The following is a 6,974-nucleotide window of genomic DNA, read 5'->3' as shown; positions in this document are numbered from 1 at the left end:
GGTTCTCCACTGTCAGCTCCCTCCCCAGCTGCCACCAAAACTGTGGAGGAGGCTTCCAATCCTGCAGGAAGATTTAATTAGGGTGGGGCCAGTGAGGAGCCCTGAAGACCCAGTGGAAGTACAGCCTGCTTGTTCAGCCAAGCTCTCATCTTTTAGATCCTTTCCAGTTACTGGGAACCACAGATAGAGGAAAATTAGCCCCTAAAGATGTGGTCAACAAACCTAAGCATTGGTGGCATGCTCCCATAATCCCTGCACTTGGGAAACAGAGGCAGGAGAACTAAAAGTTGGAAGTCAGCCTGGGCTACATGAGTTCCAGGTCCATCTTGAACTATAGAGGGAGACCCTTCTTCAAAAAAAAAAAATAATAATGTGACAAAATCAATAGTAGAGGGGCTAGAGAGATGGCTCAGTGATTGAGAGCACTTGCTACCCATGCAGAGGACCTAAGTTCCCAGCACACACATTGGGTGGCTCCCAATGCCTGTAACTCCAGCTTCTGGGGGGGGGTCTGATGCCCTCTTCTGGCCTCTGTAGGTACTGCATGCATGTGGTGCACACACACACACACACACATACACATTTAAAAAAAGAATAGAATTGGGAACTCAAAACCTCACATTTATTTCTATTGCTTTTGTTGTCACTGTTTTGTAACATAACCCAATAAGCCATTTTAATGTCATTTGAGGGAGATGCAGGGTAATTTTGCCAACCAACCCTGGTTATCAGTTTGCTCCTTATAAAAAGGATTATATTCTTTTACAACAGGGGTTAGCCTTTGATTTTTCAGTAAAGTACAGCTTCAAACTAGGAGCAATTCTGCTCCCTCTATCCCCTAACTGCTGGGAGAATAGGTGTGTATGAACTACTACTCAGCTGTTCAACTGATTTGTTTTTGAGCATGATGGTACACACCTTTAATCCCAGCACTGAGAAGGCAGAGGCAGTGTCCCTGTGAGTTTGAGACTAGCCTGATCATCATAGAGAGATGAGAGGTTCAGGATAGCCAGGACTAAATAGACCCTGTTTCAAAACAAAGCTCTCTCTCTCTCTCTCTCTCTCTCTCTCTCTCTCTCTCTCTCTCTCTCTCTCTCTCTCTCTCTCCTCTCTCCTCTCTCTCTCTCTCTCTCTCTCTCCTGTGTGTGTGTGTGTGTGTGTGTGTGTGTGTGTGTGTGTGTGTGTGTGAAAATACTGGATCTCAGGAGCTGAGAAGGAAAGCCTGTGTTCAGCATAAATCATACTGTGTATATAAACAGTTTAGGAGCAACAAGCCCTGTTCAACTGATTTGCGTGTGTGGGGTATATAGATGTAGTTGTTAGTGTGTGTGCCATGCACATCGAGGACTGTGGTCAATGTCTGCTGTTTCTCAATTGCTCTCTGCCTTATCTTTTGAGATAGGGTCTCTCACTGAACCTAGTGCTAATTTGGCTAGACCAGCTGGCCAGCAAGCCCAGGAATCTTCCTGTCTCTGCCTGCCCAGCTCTGGGCTCCTGCTGCAATGCCCGGCTTCCCACACAGGTGCTAGGGTCCAAAGTCAGCTCCTCTTGCCTACATGGCAAGCACTTTTCTGACTGAGCCATCTTCCAGGCCTTTCCATTGAGTTTTTGAGGAGGATGCCAGGATAACTAAATGCAAGGTGGGAAAAAAACAACTATTTTTTTTCTAAGACAGATGGATTGAGAGCTTGAGGCCAGCCTCAAGCTAGACTACACAGAGAACAGTAAAAGTAGATATATAAATGTTAGAAAGAATATAGAGAAATTAGAAAATTACAATCCTTATATATTGTTGGAAAGATAGCAAAATGGGGTGGAGAAACACACACACACACACACACACACACACACACACAGATACATAAGCAGGAAGGATTGGAAACTGCCCATACAAAAATGTTAACGGCAGTATATTTTATTCATAACACCAAAACATTATAAACAATCCCAATGTCAGCCAATTAATGAAAGGATAATCAAAATGTATTCACATGATGCAGTATTCATTCCTCCAAGGAAGGAATGAAGTGCTGATACATGCTACAACACGAATGGACCCTAAAACACTATGGTAAGTGAAAAACCAAACCAAACCAGTCACAAGACTGTATAGGAATCTGTGTACATGAGCCGTCCAGAATAAGCAATCACTGAGCAGAAAGCTGGTTAGTGGTTTCCATGCCTGGGACCAGGAGGGCAGAGGGGCTACCAAAAGGTGTAGATTTTCTTTTAAGATGACGAAAGCATGGTGAAATTGGTAAGAATGGTTGCACAACTCTGTAAATGGAAAAGCCACTCTATGTACTTCAAGAGGGGAAATCTTATGATATGTGAATTCTATCTTGGTAAACTGTTAATTAAAGAAAAAATGCACAGAGTGGGGATTTAGGAGAACACTTACCTACCATGCTCAAGGCCCTGGGTTCCATCTCCATGATTCTCATCCTACACCAAAGCCCAAAGGTTTAATTATAGCATCATGTGCTCATCAAGAAATCTGATTAGTGATTGGTTTTGACTCACAGAGTGCACACACACTCCCCCTTTCTTAGTACAAACCCGCCACCCCTCAAGACCCAGCTCAGGTACTGCCTCTACCAGGAAGCAGCCCTCGATTCCCTGTCCCATATGGATCCCCCTCTAATTTATTCCATATCAGCTGTTGTCTATAGCACTGAGATTGAACAAAGGGTCTTGTGTTCTACTCTGATCCCTCTTTATGTTTTTTTTTAAATTTTTTATTTTTGAGAGAGAGATAATCAGGCAGGCAGGTAGGTAGGCTGACAGACTAATGTGCAACATTGCCTATGCTGGCCTCCAGATTGCAATTCTGCCTTAACCTCTGCAGCAGCTGCTACTATAGACATGTAGCACCACACCCGCCAGTGGCTGCAATGAGCACTGCTGTGTGACTGTTGGGGGAGTTCATGTCTCTTCACATCAGATAGAAAGGACAAAGACAGACCAAAGAGACAATTCTACCTGAGTCCAGTTTGGCGAGCCAATGGATGTTTTGGGAGCACTTAAAGGAACTTGGAGAACTTGTGGGCAGCTACAGCACCAGTCAACAGTCATTAACTACTTCTACCCCTGGGAGGGGAGGGGCCTCCCGAGCTTCTTAGAGTTCTAACCCCTTCCATGAGGCTAACCCCTAATGGGCACATTGTGCGGACATCTGATGAGGCTGATCACAGTCTCTGTGATTCAAGATAGCAGTGACTATCTCCAACCTCGAGGAAACAGCCTAACAGCACTCACCTAAAAGAAGGGTAAGGCAGCAGCCTCAGACAGAGTAGGAAAAGCCAGGACCGTGCACTCACACACACCTTAGGACCAGTTTGAGCTCTGCTTCCCCATGTGTACAGTGATGGTGATAGTGTTTACCTGTCCTCTCTTTCAGGCTAGTGGGAAGGAAGATGGATGCAGGTCCTTCATCAGTTGTACAGCACCTCACAGAACCATCATGTTCAGAGGGTGTTCTGGCACGTGCCAGCAATCCCAGCACTCAGGAGGCAGACGCAGGATTGTAAAACAAAACACCACCAAAATATTAATATTGTCAAAAGTATCCATAGATGGCCCTCCCCTGCATGATAGTGAGCTTGGAGAAGACTGGTGTCTTTAACATAAAAACTGGGGTAAAGAAGAAACTGGTCCTCCAGGGCACTGGGTTGAAGGTTGGTTTCTGTCCTAAGTGGTAGGGGGTAAGATGGCTATTACCAGCTAGACGGGACAGGCAAAGTGGCTTCATCCCCAGGAAGGCAGGGTTTAGCCTCAGTGGATCAGAGGTTAGGGTCCCCAGATTAGAAAATTTGAGCCAATCGGGTATAGTAGAACATGCCTTTAATCTCAGCACTCCAGGAGTCTTATTTTAGGCCTCATCTGGCCCAATTGCCTCCCCTGGGATCAGATTTCTGGGAGTCTCTGAAGGTCACAAAACTCACTATATTGTGTTTTGTTGTTGTTTAGGCGAAAGCAGTGTTGGGGAGTGAACCTAGGACCTCATGCGCAGTAGGCAAGCACTGTAGCGTTGAGCTACAGTTACTGAGGTCACAAGCGTCCGATTGTGTTCTTCTAGCCTCAAGACAGAGCAGCTTGTCCTGACAGCGCCAGCTGGCCATCGGATCTCGTGTCCGGATGCCCGGATTCCTCCTGCATTTCTGAACATGGTCTGACAGCACTGAGCCCGCAGCAGCGTGGCGATGAGTATGCTGCGCCAAAAGTAGCCGAGGCAGACACTGACGGGTGGTCACGCCCTGTGCCTGCCTGGAGTAGGGGGTGGGGCAAGTGCGGCTGCGCAGAAGAGCCTCTTTTTGGACATCAGGTTGAAACCTCTATAGAATGTGTCAGGAATGGGAGACAGGCTTTCACTCTTAAGATGCCTAATCATGGGGTGTGTGTGCATGACCTGTAATGCATATGAAAGCTAAGAAACGTGATAGAAATTTAACACACACCACACTATCATACGTCCGTCTTTCCCATCCTTCACTTCGAGTACCCGCCCCCCTACTACCGTGCCATGTGTGTGCGTGCGCATGAGCGCGCATGTGTGTTTAGTGGAGTCGGTCCTTTCCTGCCATCTTTTTGTGGGGTCCTGGGATGAAACTCTGGTCCTTGCGTTTGTATGGGAAGCTTTTTTTTTTTCTTCCCCAAGCTGAACTATTTCACTTGCCACTGAACGCTTCTCTTCCCCGGGCCAAAGTAGCGCTGAGAGTGGAAAAACACCAAAGTTACAATGGCTGGGGATAAATGAACAAAATGTGCTGTATCCGCACACGGGATATTATCTGATAATAATAAAAAAAGAAAACAAAAGACTGCTGGACATGGTGACTCATTTCTGTAATCCCAACACTTGAGGAGGCAAAGCCAAAACTGTCACAGTTTGAGGTCTCCCTGGCCTCAAGAGTGAGGCATTATCTCCAAAACAAGACACAAACTGGGCGAGGTGGCACACATCTTTAGTCCCAGCATTCTGGAGGCAGAGGCAGGTGGATCTCCGTGAGTTCAAAGCCAGCCTGGGCTACAGAGTGAGTTCCAGGACAGCCAGGGCTATGTAGAGACACCCTGTCTCAAAAAACATAAGACCATAACACACTTTGGCATACTGATGCTGGGGATAAAGCTCAGTGGTAAAGTGCTTGCCTAGCAGGAGGGGGAGGTGGGGGGCAATGGGGAAGGATTGCTAAATTTTATGTATTCATAGCCTGGTACATTGTGTGTGTGTGTGTGTGTGTGTGTGTGTGTGTGTGTGTAGCCATGTACCTGTAATCCTAGCACTTAGAAGGCTGAGACAGGAGAATCAAGAATCCAAGGTTGTCTGCCAGGTGGTGGTGGGTGGTGGTGGTGGTGCACACCTTTAATCCCAGCACTTAGGAGGCAGAAGCACTAGGAGGCAGGTCTCTGTGAGTTCAAGGCCAGCCTGGTCTACAGAGTGAGCTCAGGATAGGACAGCCAAGGCTACACAAAGAAACCCTGTCTCAAAAAAAAAAAAAAAAAAAAAAAGAAATAAACAACAAAAGAGTTCAAGGTTGTCTTTGTCTACATAATCTGTTGGAAGCCAGTCTAGGATGCTGGGATGTATGAAACCCTGTCTAAAAAAAAGTATGAAAGGAAATCTAAAATCTCACTATCAAGTAGACAAGGTATAGCTGTGTGTGTAGCTCAAATTGACCATGAACTTATGCTCTTCCTTCCTCGACCTCTCCAGAGCTGGATTACAGGCATGTACCCAGCATACCTAAGACTTTCTTTAGATTCCTACAGTTCATGACCTATCACTTTTGTAATACCTCCCAAGTTCCATAATAGGGAGCATGTCATGTGTCATGAGTCTCATGACGGGCAGTAAAGTGATCTGAAACTCGGGACCCACTGCTAGCTCTGGCCTAGGAGACACAGGATGCAGGCGGCCAAGACCCAGGTCCATGCACAGCCCCTCCATGAGCCTCTCCTTCTCTCCTCACCAAAGCCCTTTGCGCCCCTGGACTCTGCTGAGCGGCTCCTGGATGGCTGCCTTTCCTCTCATTGCTCAGGCCTTTGAAAAAACCCTTTGTTTTCACTGCCTTCACATCCTGTCTCTCAAACTAACTGCCCTGCGTCAGGCCCTTAATTCCAGGGATTCCTGATCCAGCAGGTGGAGGGGGGGTCCCACACCACCCTCCGATGCCATTGTTGGGTTTCCCTTGTTGTGTAGGGGATATTTATTCTCTTGTTGCTACTGAGGCTAAACATCCTGTCAAGTTATGAACCACAGACTTCGGGTTTCTTATTCTTACATATTCCTGCTTGTTTCTTTTGCCTGTTTAACTAGATTAAATTAATTACATGTAGCCCCAGTTGGCCTGGAGCTCAATAAGTAGACCAGGCTGGTCTTGAACTCACAGGGATCTGCCTACCTCTGTGTTCCAAGTGCTGGGGTTAGAGGTATGCACCACCATGCCTAGCCAGTCTATTGATTTTTAAAGAGACCGTTCCACATAATGGATTTTATTAGAGCACTTTGCTAACGTCTCCCTGTCCCATTGCCCTTCCCATCTGGTCTACCCTCCACAGCCCTTTCCACCCTCACAAGTACCCCATTACCCTCGCTGTCGCCACCGCCTGCTGCCACCACCATCATCACCACCATCACCACCACCACCACCATCACCACCACTGCCTTAAGGTCATTTTTTCCACTCTCATGCTTCCCTTCTAGTTTCATCACACCCCACTCCTACCCACACACACCCCACCCCTGCACACCCCACCCCTACCTCCACTCACTATGTGAATTCTATTTCGTTTTGTTTTTCTTTTACTGGGGGTCAAACACCCCAGGGCCTCCTGCACGCTGGGCAAATGCTCTACCACACTCCAGGGCAGGCCCCAAGCCTGGGAGTGGTTGGCCAACACAAAGGGAACTCAGTGGTATTTTTGTGGACTTGGTGTTTTTATTTTGCATTGTGTTGACATTTTCTTGTCTTATT

This window comes from Onychomys torridus, chromosome 8 (genome assembly GCF_903995425.1).
Source record: "Onychomys torridus chromosome 8, mOncTor1.1, whole genome shotgun sequence".
Lineage (NCBI taxonomy): Eukaryota > Metazoa > Chordata > Mammalia > Rodentia > Cricetidae > Onychomys > Onychomys torridus.
Note: the sequence above shows the minus strand (reverse complement) of the source record.